Below are 25043 nucleotides of genomic sequence, written 5' to 3'. Positions count from 1 at the left end.
TGCACTAATTATTATTTCATGTTCTTATAGAACAACAAGAAATATCTTTAAAAATGATGGTCGGCGAATTGTAATAAGGAAAGAAGTTTATGAACTTTTCATCTAACATTCATCTTTCATCTAACATTTTTCAAATTGCATAACTAAACACCGCACTTTAACAATTTAAATGGTTCTCTTTTCATTTTTCGCAAAGGTTTCTAAGGTTGCAATTTTGTTTCGTTTATCCTTAGACGAATAATTACAGCAGTAGTTTGATGAAGATTCATGAAGCGGTTCATGAGCAGAGGTCATTAAACAAGTTTATATTTTTAGCTAAATTGGTCCCTATCCCCATTTGTAACAAAATAGCAGGAGACCTTACTATATTGTTACACATCGAGTTTGATAAAAATCTATTATATTTTAGTAGTTAATGCGAAGAAAGGCATATCTACTTTTAGCTATAGTGGTCCCTAATAGGGCCCAAGTTCCTATATAAATAAATTTGGAAGAGGACCTTATAATGATGCTCCAGACCAAGTATGACAAAGATCCACCAAGCTGTTCATGAGACGCTGTATAAAGGCATTTCTAGTTTTAGCTCTAGCAGCCCCTAAAAGGGGTCAAATGTCCCAGCTGAACAAAGTTGGCTGCGGGCCTAATAAAGATGCTACAAATCAAGTTTGATTAGAATACATGAGAAAAAAATCAATTAAAGGATTTTTTTTATTTATTGTTTTTTTTTTTTTTATTTCTAAAATAGGCCAACTGATCCCGCTTTAACAAATGCATATTCGCTATTCATGAATCTTTGGACAATGACGTCACACCTATAAAAAAGTGAAGGTCAAGCAAAACATACAATTGTAATTATTTCAATATTTCTGTTTCATAAGCAAAGTTTGACCGTAGCCGTATCACATAGATAAACTGTATGCAGCGTACTTTCATTTCGGTGTAATGAGATTCAGTCATTATATAGCATATATATAATGAAACAGATTTCAACTGAGTTCAATATTTGCATACCATACTAAAGAAAAATATTCATATATAATAAATCAGTTAAATAATTTATATCAAAGCAAACAAGTACCCATTTTAATACGCAATCTGAATAAGTCACAAAAGCAAGAAACCTTTTCATATACAGAGGACAATTGTAACAAGGAAAATCTTTTAAAATGCACTTCTCTACATAAAAGACTCTTATCACAACCTTATTCATGTGATACGCAGACCGTATTCAGTTATTTCTTTAATTTGATATATGTTGGTATTTGAACAGGTTTTTATCTTAATTATTAAACTTACTTATCATTTTGAGATATATCAATATTCTTGCTAAATATACTGAGCCAAAGTTAGCTTTAAAACTGTGAACAGCGTCGTTTAGGATAAACGCTTTGTCTACATATCAATCAGCGTAGCACAATCAACAGAGTGAAAGAAATTGAAACAACTCTCGTCCAATCAGACAGAGTGTTGCACAAATCTTCCATTTTGATAAATTATCTATAATGCGTTATCAAGTAGTTTGATTTGCAAACTGAAGTCACGTGGCATAAGTAACGAAAACGAATTTAGACGGCGTCGCCGAAAAACGTTGTTTTCTCGAATCATACTTTTTATACAGTACGAGAACAATTTGTACATCAAGATTAGTTTGTCAATTAAATCAGTAGGTCGCGTTTTCAAACCATCATCAGGGTACGGCCATGTTTCTCCGGCGGGTTTTCATTTCTTAATAATTTTCCTCTGCGAAGCGCCACCATGAAGATTTAGCACAAAACTGAATAAACTTTTGTTCACAAGTTTAATTACTTCGAATACTTGGTGATGTTACCTAACTACCCGAGAAATACAATATTTGCAATTGCTATCACATATAAAAGATATTCGTATACGTTCTGCAACAAACGATTCAAGAATAATTAAATCATACAATACAGCACATCTCGCAAACCTGCAAAAATCATCACCCCCCCCCCTCCCCCCACCCCCCCCACACACACAAATCTACGCAATATCCGTAAAAAGGACTGATAATTCCACATATATTTAAAGTGAAGTGATATAACACAAAATAATTAACAACGCGTCATCTAAAATATGGTTTGCACGACATTATTATAAAAAGATATTTGATTTATGAAAATGCCGAACGTCTTTTTATAGGTTTTTTATGGTTGATGTTGTTTTTTAGTAATCAGAATATTGGCTTCACTACAGCTGACGGAAATACTGACAATATCTTAGAACATATATATCTGCTACACATATCTACTTTTATTTTATGATGTTTTAAGGTGATATATACACTGGTTGAACACTAAAACATTGCAGGATGTTCACCACAATTTATGCGCACCTTATTGCACATTGCCAAAATATAAATGTCGAGACAGTATTTCCTAACAAATCGTAAGAGTAAGCACAGAAAATATGCACACATGATATAAAAGACATCAAAACAATGCTTTCTACATTGGAAATGATTGGTTTTATAATCACAAAGGCAAAGATTTTGCGCATTACTGTTTGACATGACATAGCATTTTCTTTGGAAACTGATTACAGTTTCCTTACATCAACGCGATGTAAATTCCTGTTAAACAACTTATGGTGATTCACACGTGTGATAAGACACTGAGCATGTCCCGATACATCAATTAAATAATTCATGGCTCCACAATCACAAAATCATATGATATCTTTTCGAAGTGTATAAACTCCGACGTATTTTTATTCGAAAAAGTCTAAACTTTATTTAGTATTTTATTCAAGTAAATTCACTGGTATAATATCACCATTTTAGTAAGAATGTATCCTTATACACAAGTGACTGCCTAGTTGGACACTATATCAGTAAAGAAGAAGCATATTTAAAAAAGGTACATGGCCGCATTTTAGTCAATGCACACTTTAAGCTACGAAACGTGCATGCACTCTGCACTTTTACATACGATCGGGTATTTATAAAGCAAAAAAAAAAATAAATAAAATTGTCATGTTTTTTTGTAGAACATATTTTACAGAACATATATTTCATATCATAATTATATCAATCATAATCTTGGATACTTTGACAAAAAATAAGACCTTTTATAAAGGGGTGGAGGGGGGCAGAAAAGTGTGTGTGTGGTGGTGGGGGGGGGGGGGGCTTTGGCGAAATGACCATGTTTGAAATAGGCAAGGGATACGAAATGACCAAAATGGGGACGAGTTGACTGGCGGACGAGTTGACTAGAGGACGAGTTGACCATAAATCGTTTAGGATCGAGACATTATATATAATGATATCTAAGACGTTTACGGAAGATCAATCCGTATATCAGAGTGGCAGAGCAGGGGATTCAGCTTTAGCTATTTCCACAGGAGCCTTGCGACGGATTATACTGTCTAACAATACAGCTCAGAGCACATGCACTACCCTTAAGAAAATATTATCTATTCCATTCGGAAACCTGTGGGATTTTTCATCCACAAATCAAAATGTACAGTTTTAATCAGCTATTAAATGACCTTCACCCGAGATATAAACAGGAAGTAAGGATGAAATCAATACCGGCCTTCGGCCGGAATTAAAATAATTTAGTGAAGAAATTTGACATCTAAGACAAATTAAATGCCATTCTAAATTGACATCGACTAAATGATGGCCGGTTGCTAGGAAACGGTAGACAATTTTTGAAAATTACATAGTTACAGGACAAGGTCACAGTGAACATGACACATTTTAAAACCAATACACTGCTATATGTATGAACAAACAATATAGGTATATTTTCAAACTATAAGCTCTAGTGTAACAGGGTTATAAAGTTTCAAACAAACGCAACATCCGCACTCAGTCTTGATTCTTGGTTAAAAGAAAAAACTTTACGCCTAAATCTAAATCTGTTACGGAGAAAATCAGTAAAACTAGCAGTTTTAGGACCCTGAGAATAAATTAGGTGGTGTGCGCAAGTGGTTTTCGTATTTTGAGGCTTAAACTAACAAGAGGCCCAAATGGGCCCAAGTCGCTCACTTGAAGAGGCTCTGTCCATGTTTCTGACAAAGATACGTGAACATCCTTTAACAAGTTCATTCAAATAAAAGTTTAAAATTATTTTGCTGTGATGGCCGAAAATGCGTTACTATTAGACCAAACTTCAAGTACTTTTTCTTATTCTTAGCTCTGGTGTCCCCTAAAGGGACCAATCAAATCTATTTGAACAAATTTTGAAGCGGACCTTGCAATGATGCTACAGATCAAGTTGATGAATATCCATCAAGCGGTCCATAAGAGGTGTTTCTATCTTTAGCTCTGGTGGCACCTTAACGGGGGCATGTGCTCACATTTGAACATGTTTGGGAGAGGACCTTGCAATCATGCTACGGAAACAAGTTTGATGAACATCTATCAAGCGGTTCATGAGAAGAAGTCGTTTAAAGACATGCCTATGTTCAGTAATAGTGGTCCCTACACTGGACCTAGCCTTCCCATTGATCAAAATTGGCAGAAGTACTATGCTACACACCAAGTTTGACGCAGATCCAGCCAGTGGTTCATGAGAAGAAGTGGATTATGGGTATTTCTAATTTTAGCTCTAATGGCCCATTTAAGCTGCATATTGCCCCATTTTCACAAATTACCGAGAGGAACTTATAATACTGACACAGCCTAAGTTTGATGAAGATCCATCATGAGAAAAAATCGTTTGATATTAACAAATGTATTTTAAGCCCTAGTGGCGTCTTAAAGAGGCCAACTGCACTCATTTGGACAAATTATGGAGAGGATATTACAATGATGTGGTAGGCAAGATTGAGGAAGATGCACTCAGCGCTTCATGACAAGAAGTCGTTTAAAACATTTCTATATTTCGCTCTAACGGCCCCTTCAAAGGGCCAAGTGCCTCAACTGAAAGTGATGTATGTGATATTTTTTCAGCATACATGGTCCACTTCTTAAAATTGCGGTACACCAGAGGAAATATGTATTAAAGTGGAAAAATTTTACATGGATGACGTGCAAAAAAAACCCATTAAAATATTGCAGAGCAAAGCGCTGTCCTGGTCAAGCAATAAATTCTTGTTTCTGTTGCTTGCCAGCGCCCATTCCCATACGTCAGCCGCTGTTATTGCTTTTCTAAAGGTGGAAATGACCGTGTTGTTCCACGTGAACCTTATTCACCAGATTTGGTGCCAATTTCTTTCCCCCAGACTAAACTATCACACGTCTTGCAGACAGTTTGGCTACCGACAAGACGCAGGTCTTTACCAGTGTATGTTCGGTATGACTAACTGTGACTGTATAAATGCATTCAAAATATAAAGGGGAATACTTCAAAGGCAAGGAATGAAAATTGATATTACGTATTCATTCTTGGGATCCGAAAACATTACATATGTAAATCCTCTCGTACTCGCATACGGGTTAGGACTTAAATTGCAAATATTAGCGGGTAGTTAACAAAACACAGTTAATCAATCTAATTTATTGAAATCTACCTTTGCCTTTTATCTTTTAAAATCCAGAATACTTTAACTACTGAAAATAAAAAATCATTCAATGCTCTTATGTGGTGCTTTTGGGTTTGTTGCCAAATTAACGCAGTTTTATGCCATATATGGAGACTTCCCACGTTTTATGATTACGGAAGGTTATAACTACGTCAGTCAGGAAGGGTCACGTTAGCAGATCAATCCTTCATTAATACCACTGGGTAGCGTCCAATGATTAAACATTTCTATACTTCAAGCGGTATTTCGAGCCCACGTGCGAAAGGTAAACTGGATGAAGTCAACGGTCGTATACAATTAGACACCGCGTGTACCTTATACTTAATAGTACATATAGTACATATAATACATAAAAAACAAGGATATATATCCAACAGGAAAGCCACGGATCAAAGTCTGACATTTTCTATAACTGGAAGTGATATACATATTGTACCAAGCTACTGGACTATGAAAGAGACGCCCGGAATTAAGTTCGTGAGTGATACACACAGAGAATATATATCACAATTTCAAGATGAAAGACAGGAATCATTTCCATTCCCTTAAGGTACAGAACGTGTAAAAGAGATAATGAGTTTTTTCTTTCCTATCACTTATCATTGTGAATGTTGTCAGCTAGATATATAGTCAGTGGTATCAATACGTGAACTTCAGCACTCGTCGTTAAAAAAAGAATATAATAATAAATAAGTCTTTCTTTTGCAATAATACCCGACTTTGCAGTTAAAAGGTATTCGAACACAGCCCCACACAGCTTTTTCACAATAGAATAAAATTATTGATACGTGCGCATGCGCAAAGTTGTGTTACTGGACTGGCTGAGTGTCTGTCATTCAGTAATCACCAAATATTTAAAATTTGTATGTGAATTATATGTGAAGATAGCACAATATCATTAATTGTTTTATTAGGCCTTTACGGCCAATTGTAAAGATATAATGTGACACTGGGATAGTTTTATTAAATGAAACGTTTTATTTGGAAAAGTAGAATGTCTGGTGGTCTAGCAGTTTCGTTCTCTCATCCGTATGAATGAAACAGACTGCTCATTATCTGGATAACATATACATATACACATATTAAACGGCAATAGCGGGCCTCAGTAAGCGGTTATAACTACCACGACTGAACCTATATTGCACGAGGGCGTAGTGCTAATAACAACGTAAGGAGAGTCATTGCAGTTTAAGATTTGCTTATTATATACCTAAAAACAATAACGATTTCTCAAGTGCCGACGCAATACCATAATGGACGCCGGTAAAATACGTCAAAGGCATTAAAATCGGTCGGAAAATTCGAAATGCATTCTGAGTTTCTTAGTCTATTTTTATATATAATGTCTCAATACTTTATTTGGATTTCAGGCAAATCGTCGCACCATTCAGGCTATAAAATTAAGCTCCATCCACCCTACTGATGTGACTTTTTGGGACTCATTCAGTAAAGTATGCACAGTTTTCTCATACTCGCCTTTTTCTGTATACATTTTGCATATAATTAATGTACTTGTTGTTAGATTTTTGAAGAAACCCGTCTACAATATTTTTCTGTTTACAGCTTCTTTTTGTTGCGGGCCTACTTCACGACGCATGACTCTGTGGCTGTGTTTGGGGTGCTCTGTGCTTCCGGGAAATCTACCCTTAACTTTTATTATATATATTATGTTATAGTAAAAGAAGTAAAGTGTTTGTTTATTATTATTACTATTGTTTATTATTATTGTGTCCCCCTACTGAAAGAGCCAAGTTGGCTTAGGAGACACGTACATACATTGAACAGCATTACTTCCCGATTCCTATTTTTAATGCCAGTCACCAGGCAGGTAGGCAATCGGTAACCATTATTTAACTAGCTGGCGGCTCACCAACCGGTCTCTCTTCAGTAACAAGTACCGCCTCTGACAGGGCTCGAACCTTCGACCTCCCGATTGCGGGGCGGATGCCTTATCTATTAGGCCATCGCAGCTCGGTTATTATATATGATAAAAGTTTTATTGAGGCACGCTTACATCAGTGAACATTTCAAGGCTAATTTAGAATGTTCACAAAATGGATAGAAATTAGTCGTATCAATTCTATCGCGTCATTGCTGAACTTTCAATATAATTTTTTATTGACAAAATACTATACATGGACAAATTACATATTATCCTGACTTTCGCGCTGAAAGTTAATACTGAAATATTTTAGTGAAAGTTGAGGATATTACGTCTTTAAAGGATGCCTGTTACCTCTATTTTAGTGAAAGTTGAGGATATTACATCTTTAAAGGATGCTTGTTACCTCCATTGTAGTGAAAGTTGAGGATATTACATCTTTGAATGATGCGTGTTACCTCCATTGTAGTGAAAGTTGAGGATATTACATCTTTGAAGGATGCTTGTTACCTCCATTGTAGTGAAAGTTGAGGATATTACATCTTTGAAGGATGCTTGTTACCTCTATTTTAGTGAAAGTTGAGGATATTACATCTTTGAAGGATGCTTGTTACCTCTATTTTAGTGGAAGTTGAGGATATTACATCTTTAAAGGATGCTTATTACCTCATCAGCTCAGAAAACAATATGTTTTGTAAGACACCGAAATATGCTTAAGAAATCACAAGACACTATTAATTTCCAGACAGACTACTGACGTAAAATGTTCATCGTATCGTAGATGTTTTTTATATACCATACTTACTTGCATGACAACTTGCATGACAACTAAAACAACTAACAGTTTATAACCATTGTAATATTCTCTGTGTCTCGCTCATCAAACAGCGGAGAAACATGAAAAACGACAGTACGTTCCATCACTTCATGATCAAAGAATATTACAGTTTTGTATCATATTTCTCCTACAATGAGTTCAATGTCGGCGCCTTTCTCTCTGTAGTCATATATTCTCTATATACTCCATCAATATAACGCGTGTGTCCATATTCAATTAATTATATTCAATTGTTTATTGAACTGAATGATCAATTACTGTGTTAGATTGTTTTGGAAAGCTACGCAAAAACAAATTCTAGAAATCAATGCAAAGTTTTGGGGAAAAATGGGAACTCTTGCTCCACAGTTGCTGCACAGTTAACAAATCATACCTTACTTATAAACAACAAGTCGTTCATTTTATATAAGATTCAGTGGTTCTCAGTCACTGACCATTCCGAGGCGGGCGCCAATGTTTTGTTTTCCCTTGCTTTGTCCTATTTTACATAATCGTATTTTTGTATAGAAAGCTATCGTTTTAAAACATTGAAAATGAATCATATTTTATTCATTGAACTTTAAATAATGTCAAAACTATTTTTCAGTAATACAATTCTTAATTCTATAAAAAGAACAGAGAAGCCGAATTCAAACAAGGCAGTCTGAAAGACAGCTAAATCCCCTGCCACTGCTATGGATAGTGAAAGGGTAAACCTTTGATTTTAGCTGTGACCTTGACCTTGAACTGACATGGCTGACTCATGATTTCTGCACAACGTCTTGATGAGGTGATCAATTGACCAAAGTCTCATGAAAATCCTTCAAGGGGTTTAGGAGATACAGAGCTGAAACCTTTGACCTTCAGTTGTGACCTTGACCTTGAGTTGACATGGCTGACTCATGCGTTCTTGATGAGGTGATCATTTTACCCAAGTTTGATGAAAATCCTTCAAGGGGTTAAGGAGATACAGAGTGGACATCAAATGGAAGGCTCAAACTTTCGACCCTTAGTTGTGACCTTGACCTTGAGCTGGCATGGTTGACTCATAATTTCTGCACATCGTTCTGATGAGGTAATCATTTGACCCAAGGTTTTATAAAATTCCTTCAAGGGGTTTAGGAGATATAGAGCGGACCGAAATGGAAGGCTCAAACCTTTGACCTTCAGTTGTGACCTTGACCTTGAGCTGACATGGCTGATTCTAAGTTCTGCACATCCCTTGATGAGGTGATCGTTTGACCCAAGTTTGATGAAAATCCTTCAAGGGTTTTAAGGAGATATAGAGCGGACACAAAATGGAAGGCTCAAACCTTTGACCCTAAGTTGTGACCTTGACCTTAAGCCGGCATGACTGACTCATGGGTTCTGCACATCGTCTTGATGAGGTGATCATTTTACCCAAGTTTTATAAAATTCCTTCAAGGGGTTTAAGAGATATAGAGCGGACACAAAATGGAAGGCTCAAACCTTTGACCCTAAGTTGTGACCTTGACCTTAACCGCAATGACTGACTCATGGGTTCTGCACATCGTCTTGATGAGGGATCATTTACCCAAGTTTTCATAAAATTCCTTCAAGGGGTTTAGGAGATATAGAGGCGGACACAAAGGAAGGCTCAAACTTTGACCGTTGAGGTTGTGACCTTGACCTTGAGCCGGCATGGCTGACTCATGGGCTCTGCACATTGTCTTGATGAGGTGATCATTTGACCCACGTTTTATAAAATTCCTTCAAGGGGTTTAAGAGATATAGAGCGGACACAAAATGGAAGGCTCAAACCTTTGACCTTGAGTTGCGACCTTGACCTTGAACCGACAAGGCTGACTCATGGGTTCTGCACATCGTCTTGATGAGGCGATCATTTGACCCAAGTTTCATGAAAATCCTTCAAGGGGTTTAGGAGATATGGACCGGACACGATTTTGTTACGGACGGAAGAACGGACGGACGGACGGACGGAAGGACGGACGTAGACCATTCCTATAATCCCTCCGCCACGGCGGGGGATTAAAAACGCTTTTCAGGAACATGCAACTTTTAGTTGGCCTCTTATAATCTGAGTCTGAGAATCGTTCTTTTAATTAGCTATTAGCAACAATTATAGTTACTAATATATCGGAAGTGCTAAAATCGACGTTTAGACATTATTGGTAAATATGTATGTATTGTCTAAAGTAAACGTACAATTTTAACGATTTGTGCTGTATGGATGGGGTTTTCGTCTATTTTAAAGGATTTGGATCTCAGACATTTAATATAAAAGGCAATAAAGCAAACAACTGGGAAAGAACTTAAAGAGAAGAAACTGACTTTCTTTAATTATTTAAGTAGTTTTGAACGTGTGTCGATACACCGGAAATCATGGTTAAATGTCTTTTGATAGCCGAGTATAAAACCGGAGTACGGTATACGGAAACATAAAATTTGCACTAGCAGCGTAACTGACCTTTTTAAAGATGAAATATAAAAGACTGAACGTCAAGTCAATAAAGAAAAAAAATGTTTTCATGCTGGAGAGTCTTTCAAAGGAAAAAAAATGTATTATACTTTACTCAAAGTCTTTGCACTGTTCCATTATTACAGGGCACGCTAATTGTTGTCACTCTGTTATCGATTTTTCACTTCCGGTGTTATCCACAGTCTTTTAATGAATATTATTCCGAGTCACTTTGACAGACATAAAAGAAGTAGCTTGGAAAGGCTTTGAAGGAATTTGACTTACTACTTAAAGAAATAACTGGCAGGCATTTACCTTAAATGCTAGCGAGTATTACGCTATCAGATTACGTTTGTATTCTTTATTATAGTCTCTTCACTGTACATCAATATACAACCATTAATACAGTGTACAATGTCATTCATATATGAATTATAAGAGACTGCAACAGATAAAATTTCTGCTACTAATACGGGTAATAGCTGTTTTCAATAAAAGGTATCATTCCAAAAAAAAAAAAAAAAAAAAATATCTACACACTTCTTCTCTTAGAAAAACCCCCATAGAACCAGTGAAGTTTTGGTGCAAGTCCATGTACTAATAGCAACATTCCCATGACGATGTCACCCTTAAAAGGTTTTCGATCAGTAAAATAGTAAAATATGGTCCCCCGCCGATGTTCCATGTAAGACCATATATTTGTAACCCTTACCATGCTTGACACGACTGATTCTGCCTTTGCGACCAGTGCAGACCAAGATCAGCCTGCACATCCGTGCAGTCTGATCATGGTCTGCACTGTTCACTATTCAGTCAGTAAGTTTTCAGTAAACATTCCTCCGAATGATAAATGGTATTGCCCAAATTGAATGATGGACCAGTCCATTTTAGAAATTTAGCAGGGTGAAGGTTAAATATAAACCTGTGTCATCATACTAAATATCAGGTCTTAGAATTTGTACATGTTTAAAACTGATCTTATATTTCTGTATAGAAAGGTATACGTATTTTATAATGCCTTAATAATATAGTGTGCGTATGAAAAGACATAATTATTTGACTTGACTTGAGTTGACTTGACTTGTGTCAGACAGGGAACGTGTTACCGTGACTGTATATTTATTTGTTAAACCTACTATCCACTTTTCCATTAATAGAAACTCATTTCTGGAGATTCCCAAGGTATTGAACGCAGTCAATATTTTGACATGAGTAGAAAATGTAATTAGATGTTTTTCTAAGGCCTCTAATGCTGCTGTTAATCAAACAATGTATAAAATTATGATCTTGGCACAGTGGTCCTCTATTCCGTTTTTAGTTTTCATGATTTACCGGCTTTAACCGAATTCGTTATCTATTCATACTTCTGTTATTAATAACAACTGAATTATCTGATTTAGGGTTTTGTTGCTAAGCTTTTCACTGTCTCATAGGAGAAAGCCGTCTTCTGATCTTGTAATATCTTGTGTTACGATCTCGATGTTGTTTATAATTATTGTTTAATATGTGTATTTGTATACAACAGAGAAGTAACAAAAAATATAATGAACAGAACAGAACATTTTATTGACTTAAACTGTACACAGTTTCTCGTCATGATGCAAAGGTACATAATTTGGCCTACCACGCGTCTTGATTTGTTTTCAATTTCGATTTTCGGCTGACATATGAGCGATGCAATAGGATGTGCCTCAGTGATCAAGACCTTAGAAGCATCGAATCCGTAATAAAGAACGTCACACCAACAATTCACTACTTAAATTATCTATAATGCGTTATCAAGTAGTTTGATTTGCAAACTGAAGTCACGTGGCATAGGTAACGAAAACGAATTTAGATGGCGTCGCCGAAAAAAAGCTGTGTTCTATATTTTAATAACTGGGGGTCAAAAATATACCGTCTAGATAATATACAACGTATGTCAAATTCATTATTTTGTTTTATTTAGATACAAACATTTCCTGATATGCTTTGCTTACTCTTGAAATAAAATTACAAACTTTGTTCTTCAAAATCAAATCATTCATCATTTTCAGCTACATACTATACTACAAGGTGAAATTCACCAGTTTTTATTTCGTTATATAGTAATAAAATTGTATTAAATCTATGATGGGTGACTAAATTCTACAAGACGAACATGTAACGCTTGGCGGAAAGTCTTTATCTGATTTCCCCAGACGCTTGCAAATCAGGCTGAGTGTTTATACTGTGATCAATAAAACATAGGACTCGCAATTTGAAAAGATGAGCTCCAAATATTGAAAAACGCTAGCAAACTATGAAGAGAAACCAGGATCAAGGGTAGTTAAATCAAAGAAATTAATACGGACAACACATATTGTACAATAATATGATTTGATTCTGTCGTTACGGACAACACGTCCTTGAACTTCATGATTTAATCATATCGTTACGGAAAATTTTTCCTAGTACAACAACACTTCCTCGTACTATAATATGATTTTATTCTTAGAAGGACCTCGAATAAGTTATAATAACACTTAAACAGAATATTTCTAATTAGTACATTATCAAATATAAAGATTTGAAACGACCTTAATAAGCTGACAGTGTACCTGATGAACTTCATTTATAGAAATTCAGGTCTTGTAATACATTTCTGGAACATTTAACACTTCTCAACACTGTTTGTAAGTCAAAAAATACATAGCTGCATTTCTAAGAAAGGAATTATTTCTGCATTTCAAGAGCTCAAATAATCTACATTTTAAAACAAAAACTGTTGACCAATTTTGATTCATATTTTATTACTCATAATATAAATATTAATCCTAGGTTCAATGTTAGACTGTAAACATTCAATTTAAGTTCCACACTTAACTGAAATTAACATAATATTGCATGGAAACGCTTACACTTTGTTTATAAGGAAAGAACGATAACGTCACACACCAAAATGACAGCCGTTTCATTACATTTTTTTCTTATTTCTGTGGCTCGATTTTCATTTTTTCACAAGCACTGTCTAAATATTCATTAAATCAAATGTCGCAAAATCTAAATAACAGATTAACCTGTGGAAATTTGGCTGTCATCTGATGATAAGCCCGGCACTGATAAACACAATATTTATCAAAATGCAAATTACAGTGTCTATTAAATGCTTTAGAGAAACTAGCTACAGCTTCCCTTATCTCCACGGAAAAATTCCATCTACCTTGACAACAAGATGCCTTTGCCTTAAAAGCCCCCCCCCCCCCCCCCCCCCCCCTCTACTATTTAAGTAATATGTGCTAATTAAAAGTTGAGCAAATACGAACATAAACTGGAATGTTTCATTTTACGAACAAGTAAGAGTACTTAGAGTGCAGCTAACAGTAGATACAATGTATAATGTAGCAATATTTGTAACCGTGAATGTATTAGCAATGTTGTAAAAGTTACAACTCTCTTTCTGTACTTTTTGTACTTGCGGTGTCACATTAAACTAAAACCGCCCACCCAGAATAAGAATATAACAACAATCGTTGTTAATACTGACAATACGTTTTCATCAGTAAACTGTTTCATCAGTAACACGGTTGGAGTGCAACATTGCAATCAAAAGTTCGAAGTCAGGACAACACATTACACTGACCTTACAAGGCATTGACTCATTACGTAATATTGGTAACGGTTGCCAAGTTTCAATATCAGCATAATTTAAGTGAAAACATATGAAAATAAAAACATGTTGGAATCGCCTAGGACTAAGAATTTCACGTGTTTGCATACCTGAGTACTCCAAGTGAAACATACATTTTTCCGTCGTCGACGATAGAAGGCCCGACCGGAAGCATTAATGTTGTTTCTATTGTTATTGTAGCGGGAAAAACGGGACGATATGTTTATCCTAAATGGAATTAACACGTGTATCAACAGTCGATACGACCCGTTCGTCCTGCGACGAAAATAATTGCGTACGACTATTCAGCTTTTCACATCTTTGATTCCTAAGTCTTTCACTAAGGCGCCTTTAAAATAGATGTGAACATCCAGTATTATAATCATTTCTTGAAAAAATAGAAAATTATCTCGATTCAAGTGAAGAGTTCGACGATGATAAGTCGACAGGACATAAAATTATCAAGAAAGAATTGCCTTAGAGGAATAATCAAAGACGTCATAAGCTGGATGGTCATTCGCTATATCACCACCTATTAAAATGCAAATCAATGACGACCGTTAAAAGCCTGTCTATGTACCACAAATATCAACATGTTGCTGATTGTTTGAATTTTTCATGCCCTTAGTTTGAAATGAAAGAATAGCTATTTAGAGCATCGCATCAATATTAGTCAAGCGGGGATGGCTACATTGGAAACCCGTGCATAATTCACGCGGCCTATTGTAGGTTCACTTTATATTTAGTAATTGTGATGGGAAGGACCCTCTTATATTCTAGTAAGTAATGATGGTTCTTTTTACTTCTAGCCACATAATAAATTTCAACTAATAGCCAGACCAGACAAGAGATGCAGTTATTGGAAAGTGTAAGTTTTCAATGCACCTTCTAGATTTTAGTGATTTATTATTGTAATTGCAATAGCGCGCGCGGTCTAGTATCAAAATCATTAAAACTCCGCCACAGGCTACCGTTATTGGATAACGATTATGCAAATAACAACATTTATATATGCATACAGAACACACCAATATTATTGCCATTTGAACTTAATCTACAGATAGCGAGTGATAACTTGACGATAAATCATACCCAGGAAAATCTAAAAGCGAAAATGTAAACGTTTCTGCTTCATGCGAATCGTATCGTTCAAAACGTTGTGTTAAAAAAGAGAGTCTCCGAATTTATTCAAACTTGTATTTTAGATTGTGACAGTTAATACAGTTGATTAAGGAAATTTCGCAGAGGCAACCAGTGAAAAAAGGAATCAATGCCGCAATAAGTGTAATCATCGAAAACAATTTTAGAACAAGTCGGAAGATTTCCTGCGGCCAGAAGTTATTCAAACCAGAAATTGATATGGATGTATGTGTGACCACTCAGCCTAAAAAGTAACTTATGGGTGAATAGTCTGCTTGTTTTTTTTATCATACCATTACGCTTTAATGTAGGAAATATTACTCCATTCTACATGTTTTACATGTAGATCAATGAAATATGTATTTCTTAATTCTGAAAGTTATTGTTTTTAGCAAAAATAACTATATTTCCCTTTCATGTATAACATAACTTTTATCTCAACTGGTCACTTTCCTTGACTATTGAAATACTTTACTAGAGCTGTCACAAATGTGATTCATGCCTTCACCTGGACTTCGTTGACATATAGGGCAAAACAACACAAGACCTTAATCCAGGAAATTAAAAAGCAAATAAAAAAATCCCTTATGCATCACTAGGTATTAATATTGATTATTGCTGAAAGTTTGAATAAATTATATGAAATATAATGAATGAGGAATTCAGGTCACATTTCTCTATATATCACATAGAGTGCCAGCTATACTGCAATAACGGCGTTCCATAAATGCGATAAGGCAGTTGCATACCGGTAAAAATTCACGTGAAATCATCCAGTCTCCATGTGCTACACTACTTGACTTGTTGCATTCCAATATACTGGCCGCAGGTAATCAAAGCGCGTTATCTGAATTAAAAATATTTTCGCTTTTGAAAGTTCTCAATGCTAGATAGTTATACATTTTATGAAAAAGGAAGGTAAAGAGAAGTTTGTATAAGCTTCGAAAGAATGGCTTTAATCAATATTTAAGTGTTCATCAAGTGAGATGGAATTGATTCTGTCACACGCTTATTCTGCTTATGTATTTCATCTTTTTATTACATGAGTACCTATAAATAGTAACAAATTTGTGTTGAAAATTCTCCCATTATCGCATTGCGTCATGCATTATCACATTATCATAATAAGCCCCGGGGCCATTATCGATAATGGCCCTGGCGTTAGCGCGGGAAATTAACGTCTGTAAACAGAAATGACGTCATGGCGTTTCGTGGAGGTAAAACAGCGAATATTTCCGTTTTATTTTATCATCTTGAGCGTAACATCGTGTATTCTTCGTGAAATATCGTATTTTATCCCTAAATTATGCAATAAGCAAGAAAGTACAACTATCCAGGTATTTGATTTTATACAGTAAATAGACTCTAATACAAATAATATAGAAACTGAAAAGCTGAAATTTATTGTGCCAGAAGATGCAAGTACCCATAAAAATGACACAAAAAAAACAACATTTCTTACTATATTATAGGTAAACATGTAATAAACAGGTAAATACATGGGAGAGCGGTGCCTTTGAGTGATAATGGCCCTGGAAGAAGATAATAGCCCTCGGGCTAAAGCCCTCGGGCTATTATCACCTTGCCAGGGCCATTATCACTCAAAGGCACCGCTCTCCCATTTATTAACCTATACATAATACTCACAGTCGTCAATTTATCATCAGTGATCTATAGATCCTTGCGTCCGATTGATCAACGAAAGTATAAAACTGCTTAAGTTATACAAAATAATAAATTTGTTTACCGTTCAAATACAACGTACATAACAATAGCGGGATTTTAAACTACCCAGAAAATGTCTATAAAATATCTACAAGCAAATTCAGTGACTTTATATTCCTTGCCGAATAGACTGTTTTGTGAAAGAAGGGACTATATTTAGAAAGATGTAGCAATTAAGTTTCAAGAACATCCGCCAGTGTGTTAATTTTGTTTTGTGGAATTTATGGAATAAAAAACAAACAAAGGGCAATAAATCTGCAATTATTGAAGAAATGCTGACGAAAAATACACGTGCACCGCCGGCATAAAGTGATCTTCATTTGTTTAAAGTTTCATGAGGATCCATCAATAGGCTTCTTCGATACAGTCAAAAATACCCATTATTTTACTAAATCGAGAAGAAAAAAAGCTTTTACTAGATCAAGGAGGATTATACTATATGTAAGGTCATGTTCTAATTAATAATTATCCGAGGTATCGTGATTCTAGCTAAAAAAACGTTTTGAATTATAAGCATTTTCAATTTTGGATGGACGGACGGACGGACGCACGAGGAAACGAGAGAACATTTGTTCGGTAGGTAACGGTAAATTATATTCATTCCGTACTGCTTGCTGGGTACTTTCTGTTGTTTGATGGGTACTTTTCGTAAGAATGTTCGGACAAATTGCCGAATCTATATTCCTACACCTTCACCGGTAATTTCTTAGTTTATGACGTCGATAATTTAAAGGCACTCGCTACAGTTTTTCCGGACGGGTCGATATTTACCCCAACACCGTGCCATAGCTCACTGCAGACTTGGTGCGGTCTTCTGCGCATGCCCGGAAGTAATTATCTAATGTCGCGTACGGCAAATATCCGCAAATTATTGTATGTTCGCATGCATTTAATGTACAAAATGTATAATATACTGACTAAAGGTTAGGGTAAGTATCGCCATGGTTACAAAATATACATTTAAAGTACTTTTAGTTCAAATTGCTTCAATCCGACATATACTGGAGTCGTTTATACCATCGCTCAAACTCTGCATTGAGTCACAGCTGTTTCTAATCCCGTACCGTACCCGTACCGTACATTCGTAAACTATAGATTTTGTTAAAAAAAAGGCGGAAACTTTCATTGTTCTATACCATCAAAATGCTTCAGGAACACCCTAAATCCGCATATTAAGAAATCTGCTGTTTGAAAATTTTATATATATATTTCTAAGGCATTTGCTCAAACACTGAAAGAGTATTTCGTACCAACCTGCGTTGTATAAATGCCCGCCACACCCCACCTCGTTGTAATTTGATTTAAGCGAAATCTAATATGGTGACCTAACAATTTTCTTTTAGATTAGGTAGATATAACCAAAGGTATGTGCAGAGTTTGATTAAATTCTATTATGTGAAACTCGATAAAATAGCAGAAGTACCAACTTAAAACTGACAAAAATATGCAAAAATAGCCCCAGTAGGCTTTAAAAGCGAACAGCATGGATCCTGACCAGACTGCTGGTCGCACGCCCACTATGTTGGTTTTCTCATGGCACGGCTCATTTATTGACGTTTCTATTGTTGCATTTTACGTTGTTTTCGTATTAGATCAGAGTTCACTCAATTTAGATCATGGGCAGCTGAATGAATCTGAATGTACAAACAACTATACTTTTCACTCGGTAACAGCATGTTTAAAACAGCATTGACTTGTTGTTGCATTCCTACAGACCAACATTATTTTAAATCAAGTGTTATCATCCGACACATGTCTTTGAACTGTTTTTAGAATGTGATCTACTTACATTAAAATAACTATTGTGATGAAAAGCAGTGCAATGAAAGGGTTTGAAACGAAATATTTGTTACGGCACCAGTCTGGAATTAAAGAAACGTCAATGTTTCAAATTTATCTTACAATTTTACATTTATTTTCCATTCAAGGTAACGGTGCAACTAGACAAGGGGCACGTGAATGCACATGTTGAATACCTGAATCAAATTGCACGTATCACATCAATACTAAATTACTCATTTTAAAGCATGAATCATGTGTCGTTTCAGCTAGCGTACATAATATAGTAAAGCCACTGGAGTTGAAACAATTCAGAAACGAAGAAAGCAAAATGTAAATTGTGTACATACCAGCAGACGAGCAGCAGACGATATAGAAAACCTAATATTCCTTGCTGTGAGACATTTTGTTATGGCAGTAAGCACTCGCGTATAGACTGGTGATACCGTGTATGCTGGTTGTTCAATTGTTTAAAGCAAAACTACGACAGCGGCAATCGATATTGCCACGGATATTGGAGCTAGCCGCATAGTCTTCTCCTAGAGCCTTGTGTAGTATCGCGATCTGTTAGCAGACTATTAAAACCAAACAAGTATCAAAAGCCGCGTAGTCTTTGTAATAAACTACTGCAGCTTCCCTCTTTAATCATTCTGTATTTTATACGAACGTTTTGTCGCGCCATGTCAACATGTACACCTTCAGAAGTTTTGTTACTAATATAGTCTGATTAAAAGCTGTCCGGAACATTATTGATATGATTAACAAAAACAACAAAAACCTGCCATTTGTAAACATAATAACGTTATCTACTGCATAAGAATATTTTCATATTGCTCCCACGTGAAAATATTCATAAAAAAAAAATATATACCCATTGTTCCGCTATTACGTATCTGAGAACGCGTGAAAAAAGTGGGGTGGCCAATCCATTAAATCTTCTTATGAAAATATTGACCAAACACTCAAAGAACTTTGAACCAATAGTTGTAGTAGGCAAAAAATGTGTATACTTACATCATAAGCCACATCGACAACGTCAGCTGTATACGTAACCATTGCAACAGTTCATATGTTCATTCTCCTAACAAACCCTTATCCGTTATTTTCATACTGTTTATAGATTTTAACATTTTCTCTTTACGAACTGTGTACAGTAATTATAATCAGGGTATTTATGATTTTCGCGTCACCGTCTAAGTAATTACGTAAACGTCTCTATTTACGTTCTCAGCTTCATCTGAAATATGTTCCTTAATTGTTAGTAGATGACTTCAGGAATATCAGACCAAGGGTGAAAAAAAAACTGCATAAAACAGATACTTTTCAACCGTTTTCCAACCAAATGAATCAAATATGAAAATGTATGGCTCAACAGATCATTTCACTTTTGATATAAGGCGGCTGTAAAATAAAAGTACCCCAAAAGTATCAAAATACTGAAACATCCGTATAATCTAAGTTTCGACTGCATTTACTTATACATAAAAATGACGAAGCGTGTTCATATTGTGGACATGCTCTTAGTTATACCTTTGAGAATATCCTTCAACTAAGATATATGTAAATATCTTGACATGAATTTATTTCTAAATGCAGAGGCAGTCTGTTTTTCCATTCTTGGAATTTTCATTTAACAGTTATTCTTGTAAAAGTTTTTGTTTTAAATTAAAAAATGCACAAACATTACTTTTGGGGAAATTTGTTGCGGATATTCGCATAAGAATTCGTCAAATATTCATATTCTAAAAAGTGTAAAATACCATCTGCATCATACATATAAATATTTCGCAACTACGTATTTGTTAAAAGTTACTGACTTTAGACACCGCAAACATTTATTAGCAATCAAATCTATCAAAATATCAACGGCATATTTCATTATAGCACGGGTGTTTGTTTTCTTGTAGAGTTTATTCGGTACATCAATTATTTACAGACGAACGACGATCATTTGAATATCTTTCGAGCCGTGCTGTCTTAACTGTCTTGCTGTTCGTATGTAACAGTGACAGCGACCAGCAAGCATAGTTCCGTGTATATTTTAGTTGCCTTTAGACAATAACACCACCAGAGTACACTCCCACTGTTGTTTTTTTAAATTTTCTTGTTTTCATGTGATGGGTGAAGTGTCCGTTTAATAATATAAGAAACTGTTTATTATAGTGACATGTGCATTAATAATACAGTTATAACAATAATTAAAATACAAAAGAGCACCCAGCCCAATGGGCCTATAGGTCACCTTAATCCATTAAGCATGTAAAATGTAATTGAAATGTAATTCAATATATAGACTTGTGGTGGCTTATAGATAGAATTGCAGGTTCTTGTGCTCTATACCTATGAAACAGATATCACAATTTTATTCTTCAAGTGTCAAGAGAAAATATCACTTTAAGAAAACATGTTAATTATTCATGAGAAAATTACTACAGCATGCTATCATATTCCATATTCATACAATATAGTAATGCGTCAAAATAATTATTTTTCTTTCCTTCTTTATACTTTTCGTGCTTTGCAATAAGAATGCAAATATCTATCTCGGAATAAAAAAGTAATAAAGCATGTCAAGTTGACAACTTGTAAATTTTCAATGATTATTATTAACAATGCAGTTATAACAAAAAGTAGAACGTCTATAAGTAATGCGTTTTAGCATTATTTACTTGGAGGCTGCTATGAACACTTCATTATTCGATGTGGAAACTTTTATTCCAAGAACATTCTATCTATGACTTATAAAATCTGAAATGATTCGTACACTGACCAAGATGATGTCCTTTAAAACAAATTGATAAAAGATTAAAGGAAATGTACTGAAAACGTCACCCTGAACATGAAAAATGGCCGAGAAAAAATAAAGTTACATTGATGTTTCTCTGTAAATATTTGCAACAAAAATCGAACCTGTCCAATTCTCCAGTGCGTTATGAATGTCTATTGAAATTTCAGAGGATATTGACCGTACAATAGTGTCGGTAGAGTTCAATTAATAACGTGTAAATGTTGTACTAGTAGATCTTTGACTATCTGGTTATTCACCAATGTATATCCCCGAGCGTACAATAGATTTAAACTAAAACGTAGCAGGGAAAATTCTTGACATTTTAATATTTCCAGGCTGCCCAGCATCTTCTGACAACAAAAATTTAGGGCAAATTTTAAGGCGATTTTAAACAAAAATTAGGACTAAATTTAGGAATTTGTTACAATTTCTTAGACATTTTCAGGCTAAAATTAAGATATTTTTACTTGGATATTATAAAGTTTTGTTGCAAGAATTTCAATGGTTCATTTATAATCAAAACGACTGTTTCCCGGCCATAGGTAGGGGAACCACGAACGGAAATGAATGTTTTATATTTAAGATTGAAATACTGCTGTCTTATTTGAGCTCTCTTCCTTAGCACCGTTATTACGTCAACAGAAATACTTGCTATTAATTAACCAATATTCGTAATCGATTAGACGGAAATAGTTTCAACGAGCTTTATTTAACAGTAATCGCTGAATAATTGACGTTATTTTATCAAATCAATTTCAAGCAAGACTGTTGGACCAAGCGCTTGACTGCGCTCAAGATTCTCTGGTAACATTAACCTATATTTTTGATGAGGGAATAAATCTGTCATGATAGCTTCATCAATATCTCTGTAACATGCTAACTATAAACCAGATGGTGATTATAAACGTCTTTTATTAAGACACTGTTATAAGACGTGTAGAGGTTCCAGATTTAGTGCAAGAAAAAGTAATATAAACAAATTTCTGATATGTTTTACATATTTTACATACGCCGAACAGTATCTTTATGAACAACAAATGTTTGTGTCGGTGCGACGTTAACCCCCCCCCCCCCCCCCAAAAAAAAAAAAAAAAAAAATGAACAACAAATTCATACACGAAAGAAATGTCCATGTCAGCAGAAAATTTGCTTCGTTTTCTGCTAATCACTCCCTTTTCGTTCGCCTCGAAGTGATAACCAGGCGAAAAATCAAATGTTTAAAGAGATCGCTGTCAATTTGAAATACGTGACATTGAACATGTAGACAATAAGGTAACTATGGGTACCAATACTTAAGTGTTTACCAGCTTTTTCAACCAATCGCATGCCAGAAATTTTCAATTTTTTCCAATATTATTACATAATCAGAGTACAAATTGTACAATATTTGTGAAGAAAGTTATAATGATCCAGGGTTACTCGCTATGCTCCCTCCCTGTTGATTTCTCTACATTTCCTTTACCCTATACGTAGCAATCGAAGAGTTCGGCCTTCTTACTGGATGATCTTATAAAAAACAAGACCTCTCTAATATGTTTTCAGTCAATATAACAACACACACAGCCAGATGGATGTATTTTCATTGAAGGTTTATTCCAAACCATGTATTCCAGAGCTGAGTAGGATGCTTCGAAGTTAAAAACCTGCTATCAATTTTCATAAAATGTGCAATTATAACTGAAGCAGTTATCATTACATTGTATCGATCTTCAATAACATCTGACCTTTTTCTCGATAAAATTTAACATATTCTGACAGAACAGGTGATGAAGTTTTAATGATACTTGTCAATAGTGACACAGAGACATAATAACTCCTTCATAGATATTGCAAGATACCACGATCTTCCTAGGTAGAACAAGTTATACATTACTGTTGACACAAAAAGATATACTTCTGGAGATGTTACGATAAAATCCAGGTCAAGAATTAAATAAAAGTTTATTTATTCCTCATATGCAAGACTTCCTATCTTCAGGATATTTTTCCTTTTCAAGGGCTACACGTCTGGTATGATTCAGAATCTATTTAAAATCACTACCAAGATTAAGTAATCAAATACTTAAGGGTTGCTTTCGGTTCAGGTAAACATTTTATAGTAATATTCTACGCTGCTACTCTACTGTAAAAGTAATGTCCTAATGCTGAACACCTATTGTGACAGCTTGGATTAAAATATTTGTTATTTATTTCAGAATTACAGTTATTGACGTTAAATTAATTGTGCTGATTAAAGTCATAATTAAATTCGTGGTAAAGTATAATCAATCCTAGCCATAGTAGTTATGTTGTTAACTTATTTTTCTGAAGCCAGTACGCATATGATTTAATGGTTTCTTGCTTTTCTTTGTCACCAAACAACATGATCAATAATAATGATTTTCCTGTTTCAATAACTGAAACTGAATATGACACAATTCAAATACTTAGGAGTAACGTTATTTAAGAACACATCTCACGCAAAAACACCTCGCACAACATTCGCTTCATACTCTTCATAATGTTTTTATTGTATTTAATCAGTTAGAATTAAAAGCTGAAGATAAATGTAAACTATTTGATAGTCTTGTTGGCTCGATACTGAACTATGGTGCAGAAGTTTTTTGATATGACGAAGCAAAAAATTAATTAATTAGTCCATTGCAAATTTTCACGGAAAGTACTCAATGTTAGACTCTACAAATCTGAATGTTTTGTACTGAGAGCTTGGTAGACATCCAATAAAAAACCAAAGGACTCCATAAGTATTGACTGAAAATAATCAATCTTGACGAAAATTGCTTACTACGAAAAATGTACACTCCTTAAAAATGACGCTAACAATGGAAATTCATACAGAGGAACAAATTTTGCTTATCACATCGAATCCATTCTAAACGAAACAGGGGTGTTAAACTTATGGTTAACTCATAATGCTAATAAAAGTAATTTTATCGTCATTAAAACCAGAATCCTAGACATCTATAAACAACATTGGTATGCAAATATTAACAACTCGAGCAGATTATCTTCCTACAGCATTTATAAACACGAGTTTAATCAAGAACAGTATCTAAATGTCATAAATACAAACAAGTTCAGAATTTCTTTGACAAAATTTAGACTCTCGTGACATAACCTCGCAATTGAAAAAGGCAGGCACCACGGAATGTCTAAGGAAGAAAGAAAATGTCAAAAATGCACCATGAATGTAATAGAAAATGAATTTCATTTCCTCCTAGTATGCCCAAAATATTATGATTTACGATAACAATATCTAAAGCTATACTTCTGCGGATGGCCAACACTTAAACAATATAATACACTGCTGTTAAGCAAAAACTCAAAAGAATTAAACAATTTATCGAAGTATCT

The 25043-nt window shown here is 34.9% G+C and overlaps 1 protein-coding gene across 6 annotated transcripts in view; it reads right to left on the bottom strand.

Annotated features, from left to right (window-relative positions):
* The window catches only part of LOC123546334 (1-phosphatidylinositol 4,5-bisphosphate phosphodiesterase epsilon-1-like), a 250351-nt gene that overhangs the window by 104160 nt on the left and 121148 nt on the right, over positions 1-25043 (bottom strand). The window contains exon 1 of one of the 6 annotated variants that reach the window (XM_053551899.1): positions 19252-19356. The exons of the other annotated variants lie outside the window; for them this stretch is intronic. The gene's annotated coding sequence lies outside the window, so the exon portion shown is untranslated. Of the gene's footprint in view, positions 1-19251; positions 19357-25043 lie in introns of those variants that run through there. 6 annotated transcript variants of the gene reach the window in all.

Source organism: Mercenaria mercenaria, chromosome 9 (genome assembly GCF_021730395.1).
Source record: "Mercenaria mercenaria strain notata chromosome 9, MADL_Memer_1, whole genome shotgun sequence".
NCBI classification, from domain to species: domain Eukaryota; kingdom Metazoa; phylum Mollusca; class Bivalvia; order Venerida; family Veneridae; genus Mercenaria; species Mercenaria mercenaria.
This window is presented reverse-complemented; position numbering and strand designations above follow the sequence as displayed.